Raw genomic sequence first — 23041 nt, forward strand, 5'->3', positions numbered from 1 at the left:
CCTTATCAATATCATTAGTAAACAGATGAAAAGTACACGATTTCTTTTTTATTCCCTGCTTTCTAACTTTACCAAATTCTATACATAAATTTAAGTTGAAGAGAAAATTGTGCCTTAATGTTTTATTTGTACCTAGGGTATTAAATATTTATATTGATATGTACATAATACCCAAGTTTGAAAGAAAAAGTGATCAAACACAAAAAAATGTACCCTACAATAAAAAACAGTCCTCATTCAATCTCCATTAAAATGAGAAATATTTGTGCTATATTTTACTGGGCCACAGGAGGGCACAAATGAGTTGTCAGAAGTTTATGGAAAATAAAAGTGCTTTACTTAATTATAGGCAGACAAGGTATGGGGATTTATCTGGTAGTTGTATTGGTCTGAGACAAAAAAAGAAATGCAAAACTCAACCAAAATCAGTTGAAAACCAAGAGTTGTAGAACTTTGCATTACTTAATTATAGGGCATAGTTTAAATAGACTATTTTCAGTAATGACCTACATTTGCCTTTGTCTTCCATAAATCTTCCATTACTTTATTTTAATATTTATAAATTATATATATGCAAATATTGACTCTGGAAACAGTTTAAACAGAATATTATTTACACAAAGAAAATAAATCTAAATTCAGTTTATATCTTTAGTTTGATATCCTATAAAGTAAGGCCTGGCCCAAAGACCATTGAAGAAATTGGATGTATTTCTGTTGAGTGTAGTGGCTTTTGAATTAGGTTCAGAGCTTTTAAATAAAATCCATTGATTATTTCTGGGCTGGTGCAGGTGTTGGCTCTCAACCTTGGCTGAGCAGTGGGCAGAGGAGGAGAGGTTGGAATTAACATACAGCCCTGCCTATGTGCCATGCACTGATTTTCGGTGTCCATTATGGGATAGGCCAGAGCTGAAATCCTTCATCCTGTCCTGTGGCTCCCAACTTCAGTGCTCAGCCTGGGGATGGGCCTTAGGACTAGGCTGTCCCAGCCCTGACTCAGCTAGCTAGAGATTCCATCTCCATAGCAAAGACATGTGAAAAGAGCATCCCTTGAGTGCAGTGACTTGTTTGCTTTTTGCAGGGGAAGTCTGGGGAACAGTGGACTTCCCATGTCTATTTCAAATGTGCAGACAAGAGAAAGCTCAGATCTGGGGTCTCATGTGGGCAGCAGCTAAATACCCTAAAGGCTACTGAAGCTGAACACCCAGGCAGCTGTCAGAATGACAGAGTTCTTTAAGTAGCACAGAGCAGAGCCCAATGCAGTATCTTATGCAATATGTTTCTCCCTAATTGCTCCCCTCTAATGCTCCATTAAGATTAGTGATTTCATCATAGGCTTCCTCTGTCTGAAATACTAAAATGATTTTTTAAGTATCTTTAGCTAATTGCTCTTCACATTTCCTCTTACGCATTTCAATTTCCATTGTATATCAGCTTTCATTGTTCTGCAATTCTGAAGTTTTTTCTTTTCCTTCTCAAAGACACCTCTTTGACTTCAATAGATTGTACTTTGCTATTTACACACAATGTTTTTTTCTTGCCTTTCTGATTCTTTTTTTGTGAAGGGCAGTGTACATGTTTGGACTGTTGTCATATGTTAATGCCCATGATGAAACTAAGAATTTCTTTTTACATTTTTTTAATCCTCTCTCTAATGTGTGCTAGCATGGTGCTTTTGGGATAGTCCAAGTCTTAATATAATGTCAATTTGCTTAGGCAAATCAGTTCTACATTTTAAAACTCATTATGGAGTCAGGATTCTGGGTGCTGCCAGAAAAATTAAACAAGCTGTTGTTTAGTACAAACAAGAAATAAATCTACAATATCTTCCCTCCGTGATCAAATGAAAAAACAGCTGAGTCACAGATATTTTTATCACATAGAAGCAGATCTAGCAATACAACTTCAATTTAAATTTGCTGTCACTACTGCCTGTTATGATCTTGCTTTAAAATCTGTGTTTATAACTTTCTTTTATATTACTTTCCATTTAACCCTTAATTAGTGTTTCTGTTTATACCCAAGGTTTAATGGATAGCACAGACTGTATCTTATAACAACAGTACCTGACTGCATTCACTGTTTTTGTTTTATTTTCATTCACTTCAGTCAATATCAGAAATAAAGGTACACTGAACTTATAATTGTTTTACTCAAATTTGAGCCAAATTACAATCATTATTCTACCACCCTACCAAGCGAGGAGGCAATCCTGCAAACAGCTGAACTGATTCAGTGGAACTGAATAGTTAGCACTGCGATAGTTGGTAGGACTGAGTCCTAAATTAGCCACATGAACTTATGCCATGTACCTATCACTTCTGCATAAAGAAGCCATCTTCACAACTGGAATTATAGTTCACTTTTACATGTGCTGTGGGGGTAGGGGTGGGGATGCTTTAATTAGAGTGGTTCCAAGAGCTGCTCTAAGTAAAGCACTGCAGTGTTTCATGTATGAGCAACCCCATGCTTCAAAATGGTCGTGAGGGCACTTGAACTAAAGCTTGTTTGACGAGCTTTAGTTAAAGTGCCCCCTCCGCCATTTGGATACATGAGGCGCAGAGGCTGGCTGGAGTGTGGTAATTACCACACTCCAGCAGACTCAGTTAATTGAGTCTGCTCCAATCCACTGTAAATGCAGCACATCAGAGCAGCCTCATAGCATATCTACAGGTACCCATAACAATTTTCTAGATTACAGGCGACCCTCGCCATTCACGGGGGATACATTCTCTTATCCCCGCAAATGGCAAAATCTGCAAATAAGACACTGCATTGCTGAACATCATCTGCATTCATGAACTCAGTGCCCCTGGTGGCTGGGGGAGTGGGGCACAGCTGCTCTGGCCGTAGCGGAAGCCTGGCGTTAGTGGTGGGATCCTGGTGATGGCAAGTGCAGAGCTCCCAAGGAGCTCCTTTAAGTACATTTAAGAAGCAGGTTTCACATTTGCAAATATTTGAAACCGTGAATGCTGAACCTGCGAATAGTGAGGGTTTCCTGTAGTTAGAAAAATACGTAATCTTCTAATAAGTTGTTTGATGTTTTTCCCCTTGTTCAGACCTCTAAATGTCAACAGAAGTTGTAGTCATATACATTAAACCATGTGCTGCAGATATAGCTGTTTTGATCTTTGCTGTTCCTTTGGCTGGATTATAAATAAGTTCTACTTAGGTTCATATTCAATTCTTCTTCTTCATTCTAAATGAAAAAACACTGGAAACTTCCATGCTCTACATAAATGAGAATACCCATTCATGATAGTACCTGCCTTGGTAGTTGACTGATGTAGTTGTCAAGATAGTAACTCTTTGTACTTGAAAATCAAAGCTAGTCAATGTTTATTGTCATCCAAATAATATAGACTATCTATTGCTAACTACACTGAAGCTAAATACTTAATTGAAATACAGTTTCTTATAACACAACAGGGACACACTAGATGGCGCTGTGTGGCTTTATGTCAGGGATAAAACCTACAGTAGCAGGAGTTCCACACATGAAAGAATCTCCATCCTTCAAAAATATGTGTAATATTTTGTGTTTTTATTTTTAAAACAATTAAAATGTGAAAGTACTCTATTTCTGTACTGTGAAAAACCTGAATGCATTGCAGACATTCTTCTTCCTACAGTGTGATTAATGGAGAATATTTTTTGATGAGTTAGACTAGTGAGTTTATCTTTTGTTCTCCTTTCATCTACTGTAAACCTATCCAGTTGATAAATCCATAGAAAAGGGAGACTTTCCAGTGTCTGATATCATCAAAATGGTCCTTACTATAGAACAAGGAGGAATATAATGGCTAGTGTGCCAACTCCCCTCAAATGACCTTTTACACAATACTGACAGTTTGGAAAGGGGGAAAAGTTAATATTCTAAGCAAAATGTGTGTGGAAAAAATATTGTCATTGTATTTCAGAGTAGAAGAATCTGTTGTAGACAGCTGAGTCCAATGACCGCTGCTTAGGGAGCATTTGCTGTTTTTTCATGGTAAAAGAGGAAAAGGTATTTTCAAAGGTATTTGTATGCAGCAGCATATAGAAGTTGCCCGCCCTTAAATGGCATCTGGCTGGGGTCGTCTGACCCCAGCGCTCTTTCCTGCCCAGGGCAGGGGTTCAGACTCAATGATCTACTAAGGTCCCTTCCAACCCGAAACATATATGAAATCTATGAAATATGGGTATAATGGAACTGATTTCCTTTATAAGGCACTCTGAGACACAGGGACAGAGAGCACTATCTGAGAGTGAAGCATTATTGTAAATGTTACCTTATTAGACTTTTCAGAATTCTAATGAATATTTTTCAGGAACAGGTTTTTTGGGAGGGGCTTTGGGGGAGGGGTGAAGGGCGGGGAGACTGTAGAACTGGTTAACTTTTAAAAATTTCCAAGTCAGTTTTGCATTAAAAAATAAGATTTTTGGCACAGCATTTTCACCAGTTTCAAACAGCTCTAAGATGCTTATTTCTCCAACAAATATTGCCACAACTTATTTGACTACTAAATAGCTACAGACAGAAATAATATGTATGATGCTTGTTACATCTGCCACAGTGATATAAACAGGAGCAGTGGTCTTTAAAAAAATTAATCCTACCAGTAATTTAACAACTGAGTAATGTGTGTGATGTCCTATAGCACATAGTATTAGCAGCTGTCAGCATAAAGATTCCTCGTGGGGCAGGAGCAGTTGCTCTTGAAGACTGTATCTTCCTGCTGTTAGGGTCACCAGGAAACTGAGAGAAGCAAAGAGCAGGGAATGAAGGTTTTTAAAGGCTATTTTGATTTTGGCGTTAGGGAGGTAGAGTACATGGCTCTCCATGACTTCTAGACCCTCTTTCCAGTGAAAAAGGACTCTGTGCTGAAGGCTGGTTCTGAGCCATGAAGAGGTTAAAATCAGAGTTTTTCAGTCTAGATAATAAGTGGGAATAAGGCAAGTTTCTTAGCAGTTGAGCATTGGAAGAAAACAGAAGTGTGAATTGAACCTGACCAAGAGGAGGATGGGTTGAATGTGGGGATGAACAAAACCAACTCATAAAAGGTTGAAATAGCTGTGTGAGACAGCACAGTAAAGTAATAAAAACAAAGGCAGGACTAGATGAGAACAGGGTAAATACATATTGTCCCTCACCGCCCTTTATTTTAGGGAATCTTGAAAAGTACTAGGCATTTTTCCCTTTCAGTGCCCTATAGTCTTTTTTTAAATCAAGTCAAAGAAGCTGAAGCTCCACCTAAGTCTATGGACCCATGGAGTGAACATGGTGAAGTATGCCAATTTCTAAAATTAATTGCACATAAGGGAGCAGTATGGTTGCATCTCATTTAGCTGTTGTTGACTCCTTTGCTTACATGACCAGACACCCATTTACAGCTAGGTCAGTTTGGGGATGGGTGAGGAGGAGGAAAGGTGAGCCATTGGGACAAGTGACTTATAACCACTCTGCTCCCACAAATATTTTCCTGTACAAAACATGTGACCAATGTCCCAACTTTAGGGACATAATCAAATGGAGGAAGAGCAGAACAAGGATAGGATCCTACTAGCTTTATCTCCAACAGTTATTCCTAGCCCTACTCACCACTGTGATCAAGTATAACAATTCATGTATTGCCTGTAGCTATCTAAGGATAACTCGGCCTTTTTCTCAAAGAACAGATTTAACGGAGAGGAAGAATCTCTGTGCAATGGAGATTCCTACTAAAAGAAAAACAGAAGTAGAACGGTCTGATTTTACATATTACTGACTGATCAACAGGAGTTAAAACTGAGCATCTAGAATTGCAGCACCCAAAAAACACAGACACTGTACTTCTACAGAGAGTTTCCCCTTTTTAGGTTTGCATTTATTGTTTCTTAACTGATTTAAAATAAAAATCAATATCCAGATTAGCTACAGAGATCTATTCATTCTTTTGTAGCAAGCAACCATTTTACAGAAGCAAATATAGACTTTATGCAGAAGCTAACCCCAACATTATAGCTATAGTGCTTCCATAAAACAACTGCTCTTCAGGAACCTTTCCAAAAAAGGACCTTCTGTTTTTCCCCTCTGACAGAGGACCAGCCATTTCTATTCTCTGATGGGCTATCAGAGTAATAAGGCCCACCTGTTCTGACTGAGTAGGTCAGTCAGAAGCACAGCTGCTATACCTCAACCCAGCCAAGCTAGAGGGAGGCACTCCCACCTATTCACTCTACGGCAGCTCCAATACTAGGAGCCCAGAAGACTTGGCTAGGATTTGGACTGGAAAATAATCCAGTATATAACAATCCCTTGGGAGCAGTAGCTTGTTTCTGACTGACCTGGATATATCCCATCACTATTTGCAAGGCTAATTGTTTTTTGTTTCCTCTTCACGATGGTAAAGTCAGGGCAGGATATACTCAACTTAGAGATCCCCATGGCATGACTACCCTCTTGCAGTTTCCTTCAGCAGTTTTTAGTTCATGAAAAGAATGCACCTCACAAACTATATTGTTGTAAGTTTCTCCCTTTTAATAATGGTAAGATAGCATGCACTCTTAGCTCATGAATACATGTTTTAAACGAAAAAATGCCCAAGAAGTAGCCAAAGTCCTTCACAGCAACAGGACATCCTGAGCTGTGACAGCTGGACTTCCTCTAAAAGGTTTAACTAAGGTTCTCAATAACAGATCCATAAATGTATATACTATACAAAAAAGTGACAAGATTTCAAAATACCAGACAGCAAACTGTAAGACGTGTATGCATGATGGGAAAAATGTATGTGATGTGTTTCATAAAAGATTTTGAATTTAGTACTTGTATTTACATTCTCCAAATATAATGAAGGACCTCAGATTATGTGGAAAGGGAATTTCAGGATGTGGGTGGTCATAGTTGAAGGTCTTACAGTGAGTGTTCAGTAAAACATCCTTGGAACACAAAAGTCAAATGAATGAAAAATAAACTGAACCAACATATTAGTGACTGTCTTATAAACAAACCCCAGTGCTGAATGAATCTTTTAGAGATGTCAGTGTGCAGTAGAGAGAACAAGAGAGTCTCTTGCCCTTTCCAGAACAGATGAGTGATAAATTATTTGTATTCTTCAAAATACAGAGATCTAGATAATGAACTGATACAAACTGGCATAACTCTATCAAAACTAATGGAAATATGGGGTTTTACACAGCTGAAGATCTGGTTCATATCCTTTAAGGCAACTAATCTATAGTCAAAGGTGAATGATAATACAGTTAAAAGGATTTGTACCACACAACAGTTGGTAAAAGGAGCTGGAAAGGGTACATTGTATAACATAAATGTATGGTAATTTACAGTAGAGATATTTATCAAGCAAAAAAAAAAAACAAAGAAAAGAAAAAAAAAAACCCCACGCTTTTGAACCAAGTCAGTAAAGGATATACTATATACTGTATACTACTGGAGAATTTGACACTCAGTCCTTGTCTCAGATCATTCAGCTAAAATATATATAATGTAATAAATAAAGATGAAGATCATGAAGATTTAAAAATATTTTTATTGTATTACAGTAGCACTTAGAGGACTCAGATGAGAGGGGAAAGATGCCTATGTCAGGGTCAATGTACACTATACAGTATCCTGAGCATGTTCCTTTTTTTTTAATAACTGTGCCTCTTGCCTCTTCCTTGCTATGCTAACAGAAAAGAAATGCCTGCCATATGATTCAGAGTATCTTTCCTGGGCCATTCTATTAGTTGTTAATGCTATAGTGTCCATGATGCATTCAAGTACCCAGGCTCTTATCTTTATATGACCGAAATTTTGCTTTTCCAACTTGAATCAGAACTTACGGCAGAGGTGATATTTTTTATTAGGCCAACTAGATATTTGCAAAAAAATGCTTTATTTGCAAGCTTTCAGGCACAATCACCCTTCCTCAGGCCTAGGAGAATGTAAAGATTGTAAAATTGCTCCTAGGTGAAAATGAAAATTTATATTTCACAGGAGAGCTGAAGGCGTTGTAAGATCTCATGACTGGAACAGTTCATTTTGTGCAAATTAGGCTCAGATAAAAGTTAGAACAGTCTATTTACCTCAATATTGTCTGGTGTCAAGTAGGATGTTGAGTTATGTTTCCTTCTGGTTATGATATTTCACAGGAGTCTGGGGTGATGGAAAGTTCTCCTGGGCAGGAAATTATCTTGTGTTGAGGCAGCTTGAGCTCTGTGAATATGTAGATTTCACTGGAACAATGGGACAGGAGCCAGGGTTTCAGCTTTCAGGTTTAGTTGGTGAATTTGCTTCCTTATTGTAAAATTATGAAATTTTTATTTTCATTTTCAAAACTTTTCCAACTTGTTTTTCAACATTCAAACTATTTCTTATATCTCTGTTTTGCTTATTCATTTAAAAAAGTGGTAAGAATCAATAATGAAAATTGATAGAATAAAAGCACTGGCAATATAGTCTTAATAGGATATCAACACACTATCTTTCACATATAAAGCAGGCGCTTATCAAAATGAGGCTAGCAGTCAGGAGGGTTTAAAGGCATTCAGAAGATGTTTTTAGAAGGTTTGTTTTAAGCCAGTTTTAACCCTGTTTCAGGTGTTTTGACCTTGGCCTGTTACAATACTAGATGTCACACTTCAGGTCACATTTCTTCAGCAGAGACATCTAGGGTCAGCACCCCTGTCTTAGATTGGCTGTTAACTATCGAGGAGCCTCTGGGGCAGACAAGTGGTTAACCTTCTGCTACACTCTCCTGTCCTTGTACATTTCATTTTCCCAGAAGTCATCTTTGATTATGATGAATTTCCTCATTTTTCATCTCTGAATAAAGTCTTGAAGAATTGCTGGACCTCTTTATGATCGGGCTTTAGTGAAAAGTAGTTTGGAGGCTGGGTCAGTCACCCACACACGTGTCTATTCCATGTCAGGACTTACTGGAATGAAACTAAACTGACAGTGTTTTACTGCTGAAGTCCAGGATATCTTCAGCCTGTAGTTAATGAACCTCTAGTGGATACATTACATCAATAAGATCAATATGCTTTTCAGTTCCACTTTACATTTCTGTTAGAAGGTAACAGACTGTCTCAAGATGAGCATCTTTAAATATCTGAGTAATAAGAGTAGTCCTTAGCCCCTGAGGGTGTGCACTCTACAGTCTAGGGCTACTCAGAAGCTTTAGGCAATTTTTTAGATTTGCTGGACCCAGGTCATTGGGCTGCATAAGAACTTGGACTTTGGAAGCTGACTGGATATTGCATGGGAGACCTTTATAGAGAGTAGAGGATGGGCCTGAGGTGTTCATGATATCTAGTGCTGCCATGAAGACATGCAATGCTGTGGGGTTCTGTATTAGCTGGAGTTTCTTAATTTTTTTTAATGACAGAGTATTCTGCCTGGGTGTAGTCCAGCCAAAAGCTTCCCCAAGAAACCTACCATCTCATTTAAGACAACATATCAAACAAGCAGAAGTGGCAGGGAGAAAAAAATATGGGTGGCACAAACAGAAAACACACAGGTAAATTTGGCTTGATTGGTTTGAGCCCTTGAAAATATGACATAAGTTACACACATAAATAAAATGGACAAACAATCCAAGAAGTCTGTCATGCTTTCAAAGTTGTGTAATATTTTATTTTAAACTTTGAAACCTCTCACAAAAAAAGCTTAAAAATATTAGCCTATGTAGAACCCAAAATAAAATATATAGGTTAATTTTTGATCTCAGTTACACTGGTATAATTCCAAGTAGTTCTCTGAGGTCAGTTAGAGTTAAAACACAACACACACTTTACACCTGAAATGGGTACACATATTTTTCTAATGTCCCTGTCTTGTGGTTTGTTGCTATTCTGGGTAGAGCATGGGCTGTAAGAACGTGTAGTGTAAAGGGGTCTCAGACCAGCAGAGACTGCCTGTGCCTGAAGAAGGGCTATTGCCCCAGAAAGCTTGCTAAGAACTCTTTTTCCAACTACTCAGTTGGTCTAATAAAAGATATCACATCTACTCAAAGAACCTTGCCTACCAAGTAGAGGGATACACGCAGCCATATTGTGGGTTGTAACATGGCTTTCCTCCAGGACTGTCCAATCTTTATTGTGCTGCCTTCCAGTCCTCTCTAGGGGTTATGAAGGACCAGAATGCTCTGATCAGCCCACAATCTAGCTTTGTTAATGGACCTGTCCTGTCAGCACCTGGTATTCTACACACATCTTCACCTGATATCAGTGGCAAAAAGTGCTTCTTCAGATGCTACATTCTGTAGTAGCCTGCTCAGTTTGCTTTTCCAGAGTCTCTTACCTTTGGACTCCTTCAGTTCCAGTGTTTCATAGGCTATATAATGGGATCCAATGGGACACAAATCCCTTTGTAACCAAAGAGGGGCTGATGGGTTCTGTGAGCCCAATCACCCTGATGCTGCTACACCTGGGGTATGGCTTCCACTACAGCTCCTGCACCTAGTTTCATAGTTTCTAGGGTCGGAAGGGACCTGAGCAGATCATCGAGTCCGACCCCCTGCCATGGCAGGAAAGAGTACTGGGGTCAAACGACCCCAGCAAGGTGTTCATCTAACCTCCTCTTAAAAACCCTCAGGGTAGGAGCCAGCACCACTTGTCTTGGAAGTTGGTTCCAGACCCTAGCCGCCCTGACTATGAAGTAGCGCCTCCTGATATCTAGCCTAAACCTACCCTCTGCCAGCTTGTGACCGTTATTCCTGGTCACTCCTGGCGGTGCTCAGGAAAACAGTGACTCCCCCCAATGCCTGCTGATCCCCCCTGACTAGTTTATAACAGGCCACAAGATCCCCCCTCAGCCTTCTCTTGTGGAGGCTGAACAGATTCAGGTCCTGTAGCCTCTCCTCATAGGGCCTGCCCCGCTGTCCCCTGATCATGCGAGTGGCCCTCCTCTGGACTTGTGCTAGCTCTTGTCCTCAAGGGAAGAGGTGAAGGGGGAATGAAGTATACATGGCAGCTGCCTCTGGAGGAAGCCAGGTTAGTAGTATTTTTACTGTGAGAGGTATCAGACTGGGGCCTTAAAACTGTGATCTACCAAAGGGGTGGGTGTGTAAGGGGCCAGGTCTGACCATATCCTGTTAAATGGATTTGTTCCTAGGCAGCTGCTTGTTGGCATTGACGCAAACTGCTGCAGCTAAGAGATGTTTGAGAGCAATGAGTCTGAGAGCTAAGCCTGACGTATTGGGTTGGAGGCTTTTTAATTTTTTTTTAATTGAGTTTGTGCTCCATTTTGCTTTGGAGACCCTACTCCCTTAGAAAGGGTTGAACTGTTTTGGTAGCCAGAGGCCCAAGTCACAGTCACAGCTGAAGAGGGCTAAGCTGATATGGAGCCGCAGCTTTGCCATGCTGCAAGGGGTGTGCTGTCATGTGCCTGCCACCGTGTCACTATGGAGGACACTGAAGCAGAAAAGAAAATGAATTTTTAAAAACGTGACTTCTGCCCTCAGACTCCACTAGTCTAGAGCTCATTGGTTAGTAGTTATCAGTTGTTACGTCCAAGGCTTAGAATGGCCTATAGTTTAGACTGGCTTGAAACTTGCATTTAATTCTTTCCCAGATAAACTGTATATGAGCTAGATCCTGACAAGAGCTCAGTCCTCAGTATCTCCCATTTAGGCATTTAAACAGAATATCTACTTTCTTAAAAGTGCTCAGTGCCTAAGCAGCTCCTTTGAGCTCAGTAGGAAATCAAAAATAGGATTAGAGAGGCAATTAGCCCCACGAGTCTGAAGTCAGGCAGAAGGTATGGCAAGGTATGCTTTCAGGCCTAAATATGAGTTCACAGTTTTCTCTTTAAAGCAATGGGTAATCATCTACATTAGGACACTAGTTTGATGTGGTGCCTATGAGAGGGCTGCTACTCTTCTGGAATAAGATTTTAGCTCTCATATTCTAAAAACAAGCAATTGAAAGTTATTCTTAAATTGAGGCTCAATATTGCTGTTTCAGAGTGCAACAATTGCACCTGAAGCTCTTGCGTATTATACATCAGTCTTGGTGTGACATTGAGCACACAGTGAGGTGCAGTTGCCCAAAGTATGGGCACAAAATGCCTCTACAAAAGAGGGGCTACTTCACTGAAATTTACCTCACAGGACTTTCCTAAAGACACACAGGAAATCTGTGACAGAGCCCAGAATAGAGCCCAGATTTCCTGTTCCTCAGGCCTATGCCTTAACCACAGGACTTCCCATCCTCTCTTGCTTAGCTTAGGAAGTGTTACCTGGGATACCATTCTCTTTCTGATATCAGTTTGCTATATCCCACATCTTATTGTGCTGTGTCAATTCAATCCCGTTACAACTCCTTAGGATGTGTGGCACAACATAAAAAGTATTAACGTTCATGCTGTAAGCAAATGTAACACTAGATAAAAGCAAGTATCCTGAATTAACCATGGAGAAGTTGGATACACAGATTATTTGTTGCCTGATCTCTCTGCGAACATCAGTGGCTTGCATTTCTGCTAACCTGAATAACATTTTGTAGGAAAGTTTAATATGAATCCATTTGTAATTAGCTAAGCTGAAGCAATAAATGCTTTTTTGTATAGATCCTTTGAATCTATATTGCATCTTTTCACATGCAACATTTTGTCAGGAAAGACATGCATTTTAGTGTAGCAGTTTTTAAGTATTAGTCATGTTTATAAATGAATAGTTGGAGCATTTTGAGAAGAAAATAAAACTACTTGTGCATCCAAAACCAAGTGAAATGTCAATAACATTTTATGGATGCTTCCTGTGACCTATGATGAGTATACTCCATTCCTCTGATTTTTTTATGTAGTATCTAGATCAACAGTCATTCAGATATATAGTTGTACGCCTGCTCATTTTAGGTACTTTGCCTTTAGGTTCATCTTCAGTAGTTTTCATTCTGTGCTGCTCAACTTGCTTTCATATGTTTCTTCTTTAGATAACATTACTTGTACAAATTCCAACTGAGGCAGGATCAGTAATCTCCAGCCAGTCTTAATGGCATTTCTAATGCAATACAGCTATGAAATTCCATTCCACTTTTGTCTTCTAAATTAACCCCAAATAATTTAAGAAACACGGAAAAATATGGGCTTTACTTAAACATCAACTTTCCTAGGTAAAGCATGACACCTAGAACAAGTAAAAGACTGGGGCCAAATATATAATTTTCCTGACTGCGGAATCTTCGTAGATCTCAACTGGAGTTCAGCATGCAGAGCAGCTGAAAGATCTGACCCTAAATGTGTTTTAAGAAAGTGAACATGATATCCAAAATATTTGTTTAGGTATAAGAATTACCTGAAAAAGAAATACAGCAAAAAAAGAACGTACGCCAGTAGTGGCATCTGTCTCTATAACTAAAGTAAGAATTTAAGGGTTGCCTCTGCCTGTTGAAGTCAAGGAAAATTTTATTTTTTCTACTGACTTTGATGGGAGCAAGATCAAGCCCCAAAGGCCCTGATTTAGCAAGTATGTATATAGTCTCCTTGAAGTCAATGAGCTACACACATGATTACAGTTATGCAAGTGCTGAAGTATCTGCTGATTGGAAACTAAACATAGTATCACAGATGCCATGTTGTGTTAACTCTTGCTAAAACATAATTGCTTAATGGAGACCAGTGGTGTTCAACCCAAACAGAATTATAAAGCAACAATGTATTTTAAAACCAATTTATTTTAAATATGCCATATTAATTTTTAAAAAATCAGGGGTGTTTTCCATAACTTTATGTCTCTTGTGCTCTGACTTCATTCGTGATGCAGCAGCAATATGCAAAAATATTAACTAGTGAAGCCAGGGAATGTCTTGTCTAAATCGTGTATCTAAACACTGAGTATAAAATAACCTCAGAGTTTAATTCCAGAGCTCAGTGGGACATGAAAGATGTATCTCTCAGTATAGCTGTTGAGATGTCAGTTATACTTGCAACTAAGTAGAGGTTTCACTAACATGAAAGCAGATTAGAAAGTGGACAAAGTGGCAGTTAGGCCTAAGCAAATTCAACACCCATTTCCAGTGGGAATTGGGCATTTCATTCCCATTAGACCCCTTTGAAAATTCTAGTCTTGCAGGTTAGAGAGGCTGTTTTTTAAAATTACTTCTTAAACATACCTTAGAAAAATGGTGAAGAGTTTGATACTATATTAATATAGGGTATCTGAACTTGGAACCATTCATATAGTCGCATAACAAAGTCAAATACAGTTGTCAGAGTGTAACAAGTATAGAATTCAGGAGACAGTCTTCTGTATTCAGATTTCCCACTGCTATCGATGTGGGGGCTCTGTGGAGACAAGAAGCAGAATGGTACCCTTTCTCGTAGACTTAAAACAGTAGATCTTATGTACAGTATATAATTTCTTAGAAGTATGTATGTTTTATTGAGGTAACTTAATAAAGGTATTTGATATCTTGTTAAGAAAGAGATTGAAAATGAAGGCCAGTGAGTTCTATAAGGTGGATCACAGTGAATGTGTTAGGTCAAATGCTTTAAAATATTTTTTAAATATTTATATTGTCTTTGTTTACTTAATTAGCCATCCACTTTTAAATGAAGTGAAGAGTTGGAGATGATGTTTACAAGTCCCTGGGGCTGGATGTGATGCATCTGAGGGTGCTGAGCAAGTTGGGTGATGAGATTACAGAGCTGCTGCCCATTATCTTTTAAAACTTGTGGCAATTGGGGAAAGTCTCAGATGATTGAAAAAGGGCAAATATAGTTATGAAACTTCCCATATTTAAGAAGGGAGAAAGGAGGATCTGTAGAAGTGCAGGCTAGTCAGCCTCATCTCAGTCCCCAGAGCAAATCCTCAAGGAATTGATTTCTAAGTACTTGGAGAAGAAGGTGTTTAGGAACAGTGGGCACTTTTACATGTGCTCCAGGCATGGAGGGGTGGGGTGCTTTAATTGAAGCGGCTCTGAGAACCACTTTAATTAAATAGCGCCACCGCATCTCATGTATCAGCATCCCTGCACATAAAAATGCCAGTGGGATCGCAGTGCCCCCACTGCCATTTTTAAGTGTGGGGATGCTGATACATGAGATGCAGGAGGCTGCTGGAGCGTGGCAATTGCCATGCTCCAGCAGGCTTGATTAATCGAGTATGCTCCGACATACTAGAATTCTGATGTGTCAGAGCAGCCTCTGTGCTTGTGTATAGATGCCCAATGAATCTGGATTCACCAAAGTCAAGTCATGCCTGACTAACCTGATTGCCTTCTATGATGAGATGATTGGCTCTGTGGATGAAAGGAGAGCAGTGGTTGTGGTATACTTTGACTTTAGCAAGGCTTTTGACACTGTATCTCACAGCAATCTTGCAAGCAAGCTAAGAAAGTGTGCATGAATGGATTGTAAGGTGGATAGAAAATTAACTGGATAGTCAGGCTCAGAGGTAGTAATCAATGGCTCAGTGTCTAGCTGGTAACTGGTATCAGGTGGAGTGCCCCAGAGGTTGGTGCTGGGGCTGGTTTTGTTCAATATCATCATCAATGACCTGGACGATGAGATGAAAAGCACCCTCAACAAGTCTACAAATGATGCCAAGCTGTGGGGAATAGGAAATATGCTGGAAGGTAGGGCTAGGATTCAGAATGACCTAGACAAATTGGTGGATTGGGCCAAAAGGAATATCATGAGGTTCAACAAAGACAAGTGCAAAGTCCTGCACTCACGACAGAACAATCCCATGAACAGTAGAGGCTGTAGATCAATCAGGCTAAGCAGCATTTCTGAAGAAAAGGACCTGGGGGTAGAGTGGACAATAAGCTGAAAATGATCCAATGGTGTCCCTCGTTGTAAAGAAGGCTAACAGTGTATTGGGCTGCAGGAGCATTGCCAGGAGATCAAGGGAAGTGGATAAGGCTACATCTGGAGTACTGTGTCTAGTTTTGCCCCTACTCCCCCACTACATAAAGGATGTGGACAAGTTCAAAGGAGTCCAGCGGAGGGCAGCAAAAATGTTTAGGGGGTTGGCGCACATGGCTTCTGAGGAGAGGCTGAGTGAGCTGGGCCTGTTTAGTTTGGAGAAAAGAAGTCTGAGAGGGTTTTGAACAGCAATCTTCAACTATTTGAAGGGTGGTTCTAAACTGTTCTCAGTGGTGGCAGATAACAGAACAAGGAGCAATGGTCTTTAGTTTTGGTTAGGTATTAGGAAAAAACTTTCTCACTAGGAGGGTGGTAAAACACTGGAACAGGTTACCCAGAAAGGCTGTAGAATATCCATCCATGGAGGTTTTTAAGATACGGCTAGACAAAATTTGGCTGGGATGATATGATTGGGGGTGGTTCTGCTTTGAGCAGGGGATTGGACTAAATGACCTTTTGAGGTCCCTTCCAACCTTAATTTTCTATGATTCTATTTCCTAACAACAAAGCTCTGATGAAAGTGAAAATGAAGTGGCACAGATCCAGATATTGAACTACAGCTTAAACCAGAGTAAAGTTGAAGGCTTCTCAACCAGGTGATTAGCTAATTATTAGGCTACAACAAGGTATTAAAGAAAGTAATCTCTTGAAAGAGATAATGTTAACTCGGGTATGCTTTTGAGCTGTGAGTAATTCTGCATTTGTTGAAAGAGAATTTTTATCTGTCAGCTTTTCATGAGTTCTTTCACGGATACTAAAAACCCTAGATACACTTTTTTCTTAATAAATTGTCCACAACACAGTTCTAAAGGTAGCGGGTTACGTGTCTAGGTTGATGTCTCAACGTGTGTTTGAGTTAAAGTTCTTAGATTATATAACTCACCAATGGATGTCAGGAAAGAATGGGGCCACGCACAGAGCAGAGAAGACAGTGCCTGCCCCCAAAACTTTGCAGTTTAAATAAAAAAGATGGATATAGGTGGAGGACAGGATATAATACAGTTAGCAGTTAATTCATTCAAAACCTCATTTTTCACCTGCCTGTTCTCTTTTTGATTAACTACTTCCCTTCCACCCATACCCACACCCACAGCCTACATTTCCTGAGCCCTGAACAAACAACCCTTCATCCTCAACCACTTTTGTTGTTTGTACACAACAAAGAAAAGGGTGCAGAGCCCTAAAAGCCCCATCTCTTGCAGGGGAGATTTCCCTAGAGCTGGCACTAAAGAAGACAGCCAGAAGTCTGGCTTCCAAGTATTCTCTAGGAAACCTTGGCGTAGGATTGGGGCTTGTCTGGTTCAGGGTTATGGATATTTTGATCCCTGGTACTGATACCAAGCGCATCCAAGAACTTAGGCAGCAGTGCCAACAGAGCCAACCACTTTCACAAAGTGTTATAGCATGCATCATCAGGCTTTCCTCTTGGTCATGAATTATTTAATTTTACAAAATCCAGCAATTACTATACAGTCAAATATACAAAAACAAGAATATTAATTGGAACATTGCTGTATCCTGTCATTTTACACCTTATGTAACATGCTGTATCATAGTGGCAGAAAAAATGGTATAACCACATGGGAAGGGATGTGGTAATATATTTCTACTTTGGTCTAGGGACATATGAATATTTAGATTACAGAAGTTTATTTGGTGTCTATTATCTCATAGCAGTATGCAAGAGTGGTAACACTTTTCTGCCTTATACGGAGAGTCAGATATCTAAGGACTAGAGCAGGGTATAGAACTCAGGATTCAAGATGCCTGATATTACTTTAATGCATGCTCATTTGTACCAAATGATACCTCTTTCAAGATGTCCAACACCTTACTGCAGAAGTACTCTCAGTGCCTTTGATGGAACTGTTTGTGATGTCGCGTAGTGCTGAGTGTGAATGAGATTATCACAGTCTGGGCTTTGTGTGACCTTCAGTATAGATGGAAACTGTCAAAGATACAAATGTTTTGAGAGTTGGGCATGTAATGACCATTGGAAGATCTCCCCCTTAACCTCCTCTTTCACCTTTATTATAGAATTGCTTTATTAACCTGCCTTAGTTGAATGTTGTATTATTTTTCAAGGGCTGTTGTTTTACAAATCCAAAGTAATAGGAATATTAAATTCTGTTCTTATTTTTCTTGAAAGTGAAAACTTATGGATCACTAAGACAGCATGGATGGAGAGCATGGCACCCTCTCTCCACTTTTAATCTCATTTCAGTGGCTCTATTTGGTTAGCACAATTGTACCTACTATTGTCACTACATTGTACTACTAGGTCCTTTTTGTTCTGCTGTCTTAATGATTTCCTTCTGAAGAACATCTGTTGTGTACTTAAATGATCTTAGTTCAAAGACATAATCAACAAAAACCCAGAGAGCTACAGTCAGTCGGAAAGCATTTAGTTCTTTGATACTCTTTACCAATTGTAGAATTAGAAGTAGCCCTGATAACAGCTGGGTACATCTGGAGAGTTGCACAGCCCCATTTTCTTTCTGCACATCATTAGAAATGTTGGTTTCTATCTTCCTTTTCGTTTCCTCCTTAATTGATACTAAGGAGATTCTCAACATTCTTTCCTTTTTTTCCTCTCTCTCTCTCTTTTTAATTTAATTTTCAAAATGATAAAATGCTGTTTCAGGCCAAAGGGACAAGAATAAAATGAATGCTTAGCTCTGGGCATATTGTTAAGCATTGAAAAAAAGTCAGTGGTGATTTTACTTTATTTTGACAGTACTAAGTAAATGCACATGAACCAATAATTATGTCATAAATCAGTATAAAAGATGGTGATAATGCTGTCAGGGAGACTTTGTAGAGGCACAAGACTCAATCTGTGTGTCCCTTGGCCTTAAAGAGAAGCTAGTATATCCAATCAATTATAGCCAAATCTGGGGAAGTGCATAGACTAGAGCCACAGGCATTCTTACCAGCCTGCAGAACAGTATGTAATTTGTACCTTTAAAGAGTGGTTGTAGTTTGACAAAGATTACAGGAAAATGGGTACCTCCATCTCAAGCAGTATGTTCTATGAGTATACCTAGAGTCATAGCTGCCCATTTCAGCATTCAAATTAAATGTTGACTTCCTCCATCAACTCTTCTTCCTCCCCCACTCCAGTCTCTTCAACCCATTCCAGTGCAAGCCTATTTGCACAGCAGAGTCTTTTCCTTTAGACTGTGGGGCCCAGTTGAGCTGGATGTCATCAGGCTTTGCACAGGAGCATGGGTCTGCCCATGTACAAGTCACAGATTAGTAGCCCTTGTCTCAAGATGCTGCATGTACAGATTTGTAGACTTAGAAAATCTTTCAGATCTATTGACAATAGGGAATGGAGAGTCATTTGTAATGTGAGCACCCTACTTCACTGTGAGGACAAGTTTCTCTGTGGAACTATTAGAAAAGAGGGCCTGGGCAATGCAAGCAATATTTTCTTCTGTAGCTGTGAGTGGCCTCTGAGTTGATGGTCTGATATAGGTCTACTTCAGAAACGGAGAGTGGATTTGAAAATCTGTAGTGATGGTAAAATACCAGGCTTTATGATAAAACACCTTTCTCTGGGATTTACAAGTCTGAACTTGTTTGTATAAGAGTACCTGTGTTTTAGAACTTGGCAAGCTTTTGAAAGAGTAAAAGGCATTGAGTTGGCTATTACATATGTAGTGAATATAACTCACTAGATGATAGTCAGTCACAGAGCTTGGTTGCTTGTTGGTTGTTTTTGTCTAATCACAATTTTCCAGACTTGCTAAAAATCATGTCAATAATTTTGGGGGGGTATTTGTTACTGAATCACAATTGTTCATTGCTTTAATTTTGATAATTTTTGGTAATAAGGAAAATTTTCTGTGGTAAGGAAAATAAAGGTGTTTTCCTCAAAGATATTCTGTAGTTCTGCAAAGTTATACTTTGAGATAACCATGCCCATGGCACCTGAGATGTGTGCCCTGGACTAGTGTTGCCCAAATCTGGTGAGCATTCTTGAACCCGTGTACTGCAACTGCCATCTCCAGTCACTTTTGCCACCAAGTGCTGCCAATCGCTGTTGCCACTGAATGCCACCAGTTGCCATCACTGGTGATAATGGGAGGCAGGGAATTCAGCAGTGAGAGAAGTGACAGCTGCAGTAGTTGGGGTATGAGGGTCCATATGCCAAACTGCTGCTGCTGTTGCTGTAGCTCAGAGTCCTTGGTGGGCCTCCATTCGGATCCCCAGACCTCCACAAGTCAGCACCAGGGGCTAGTGCCCTACTTGCCCATCCCTGTTTATGCTGCTGGGTAAATAAAATGGAGTTCAACTATTTGGGCATGTCCCCATGAACGGGAATGTGCATTTCCCCAGGGATAAATTGTCTCTAGGGAATGCCCCTGCACATGTGCTCTGGTGTGGGACAAGTTACCCCAGTACCCCAGGTGGGGTAGGGGAGTCTGGGGTCAGCATCTGGACTGGCCCTAACAGTCTTACCTGGGGTCTTGGGGGCCTCCTGGGCTGTAGCAGTCATGTTCTGGGTGTGTTGAGCCTGGCCACCAGCCAGAGTATGGCTCTGGCCAGCCAGGCTCCAATTTTGGGTGGTGTACACTGTGGCCATGTGCACCATCCTGCTTTTTCTAGAGGTGCACCAATACATCAGTACCATATCAGATTGGCACCAATAAAAGTAAAATTGACAGTATCGGCAACTGGCTTTTTTGGCTGATATGGTCAATAATCAGAACTGCCCGTAGGGGTGTGCAGGACCCGGGGCATACCAGCCCGTGTGGGGATGGGGAGTGATGAACTGGGGGGTGTGGTGAGTGTCTGGAGTGTGGAACCCGTGGGTGGTGGGGTGGGGTGAATGGCCAGGGCACGGAGCCAGTGGTTCAATGGCAGTCACAGTGGAACTGGCAGCGCATAGCAGCTGTGGCGTGGCCCGTGCAGCATTGTCTATGGAGCCCCTTCACTCCCCCCTTGCACTCCCCCCTTGCTGCTTCCCCCCACAACAGTCAGATGCTGCTCTCCAAGCTGCCTGGCTGCATATCAGCAGTCGGATCTGTATCGGCTGATATTTCTCAGTAAAAATTGGTCACCAGTATCATCCCAAAAATCTGTCAGTACATCCCTAGCTTTTTCTGATGCATATTTTTTTTGACAGAGGGACATACTGGTGTAAAAAACCCCTGCCACGCTGCAAATTAGTAGTCCAGTGAAAACATGCACATGCACGCTTGTTTGGATGCGCTCATTTACATACAAGCTGTATTCCAAACTGCTTTAGAAAGTTCATATTCGTACAGAGAAACAAGTTGCTAGCAAAAATTCAGCATAGGCTAAAGTTAGTTTTATCTCTTCATAGTAAAGAAGGAGGAAGACCCTATATCTCTTACAGAAAACAGAACAAGAAGAATTTGGTGGTCTTCCTCATTTAATGGAAACTCTTATTTCACAATATTTCTTTCCAGATGGCTCTAAAGCATAGAAATGCTTTTTAGTTGGATTTTGCTTCATGGTTCCTGTTGGTCAATGTGCTGAACCCACTCCCTTGGAAACATGTTTCTTGAAATTATCTGTCTTAGAAATAGAAATAAAGAAGCTAAGGGGTGCCTTAGACTTGGTCAGGGGAGCAGCATGATTTACTGTTCTCATTAGGAGAAGTTCCCAAATGACTGAGAGGATCAATCGATAATGTAGGTTGCTCACCATCCACCCTTCTCTATCTTCCTACCTGTCCTTTTCCATGTCACCAGAAATGTAGAAAACCTATTGGATACAAGAGAGCAATGAGATGAAAAGCTAAAAAATATGAAAAGTTAGAATGAAAAAAATCTCCTCCTGTCCCCCCAAGCCAAAACTGTCCTCGTTCCAACCAAGAACTATTCTGTGCAACAACCCCTCTCCCATGTGTCATCAAAAGTGCATCAGGGATGTGTCTCATGAGAAAGCTGCCCCTTTGCAACAAAGCCTATGAGGGGGGGAAAAGCACCCCTAGTGTAGAGAGTTCACTGCAGAGTCAGTTCAATAAAATTTGTGCTTCCCAGTTCTGGCAAAGCTTTGGACATTTCAAAGGGCTTGATAAACAGCAATAGCCTTGTCTCCCACACATTAAAGCTTCATCAACGACATTATGTGAAAAGAAGAAAAACCTGGCAGCACAGTAAAGCAAAGGGTAAGGTGTTCCTTGGATGGGTCAAGGTGCTCTAAGTTTTTCTTGCTGCACTGAAAAACAGCAGCTTTTTTCTGGCAGAAGAACATCTGTAACCTCCGTCTGTGCCGAAGAAGCACATCTGTTCACAGTTATGGGTCAGTGCCCATACAGGAAGTGTAGTTGTACTGCACACAGAAAAGAAACCCTGGATTACAAATACAAAAAAAGCTTTTAAAAAACTCAAAAATAATTAAGTGGACTGGAGGATTAAATGAATGCAAATCAGATCCATAAAAGAGTTAAAAAATAAACAAATGCTTCCAATCTGATAAAAATCTAGAAAGAGCTATAGGCAACAGGAGCAGGATTTTCACCATGTGTTCTATTTTCTGCTCTTTTAAAACGATTTAGTTAAAAGCCATGATTATCAAATGAACTGATGAATAAAATTCATATCAGTATAACAGCAAAGCATGTGACAAGCCTGGCAGGCTGTCTGATCATGTGGATTGCATCACCCATTGCATTTTTGGGAATTATACTTGTTTTGCCAGCTCACAGCTGTTTTCAAGGTTTCCTCTTTCTTCTCAATCAGCTCCTAAGAAATAGTCTTAAATGACTATAGAGTGAGTATTAAAAGTTCACTAAATTACAGTGGTATCATTTACTAGCATATTGTATGCAAACCTGCAATTGTAACATCTAACAATTTCGGCCTTTTGTTCCTGGTCCTGGATAGAACACATTAATTTCCTCTCATATTACTTAGCTAGGTAAAAGTATATTGGAACAAAGTTGCAACATAATCACAGTACAAATTGAGGCTCTGGTACAGATGCCAGCCTGTGTAGGGCTCACCTCAAATGAGTTTGGCTTATTCTGATTTTACTCCTGTAAATTACTGATACCAGAGGATACGTGTGGAAAGTGAGACACCAAAAATGGCTCACTACATAATTCTTGAACGTCCACATTCATAAGTATGTTAATCTTTCATTTTAAAAGGAAAATAAATTTTCATTTTTCCTGTTTTCCTTCCATCAGGGCTGAAAGTAATCTGAAGCATTTTGGCATCTACAAGT

The sequence above is a fragment of the Gavialis gangeticus genome, unplaced genomic scaffold (assembly GCF_001723915.1).
Source record: "Gavialis gangeticus isolate Ggan-Ray unplaced genomic scaffold, GavGan_comp1, whole genome shotgun sequence".
Classification (NCBI taxonomy): domain Eukaryota; kingdom Metazoa; phylum Chordata; order Crocodylia; family Gavialidae; genus Gavialis; species Gavialis gangeticus.